Genomic DNA, 337 nt, shown 5'->3' on the forward strand with positions numbered 1-337 from the left:
TATTATTATAGTCACGCAAAAAGTAATACAAATTTAATTTGAAAATTTATATGGTAATTTTTGAATTGTACCGGAGTTTCCTAAAAAACCCAAATATTAGATTCTTAATCATTCACAGATCAAAAAGTACAACTTTTTTACAGTTTTTGAAGGGTTATTCGTATAATTTTAAACTTTTGCAGGTGCAAATTTACAAAACGCCCCCAACTTTTTTTCTGAGCCGTGCGGTCCTTGCTCTGCTGTAATTTTGACCGGTGCTGATCCCTCCCTCCCATCTCTGTAATTTTGTTTTTTTCTCCCCTCGATCCTTAAAAAAAGTTGAATTTTGAACCGTCCC

This window comes from Ananas comosus, linkage group 6 (assembly GCF_001540865.1).
Source record: "Ananas comosus cultivar F153 linkage group 6, ASM154086v1, whole genome shotgun sequence".
Lineage (NCBI taxonomy): Eukaryota > Viridiplantae > Streptophyta > Magnoliopsida > Poales > Bromeliaceae > Ananas > Ananas comosus.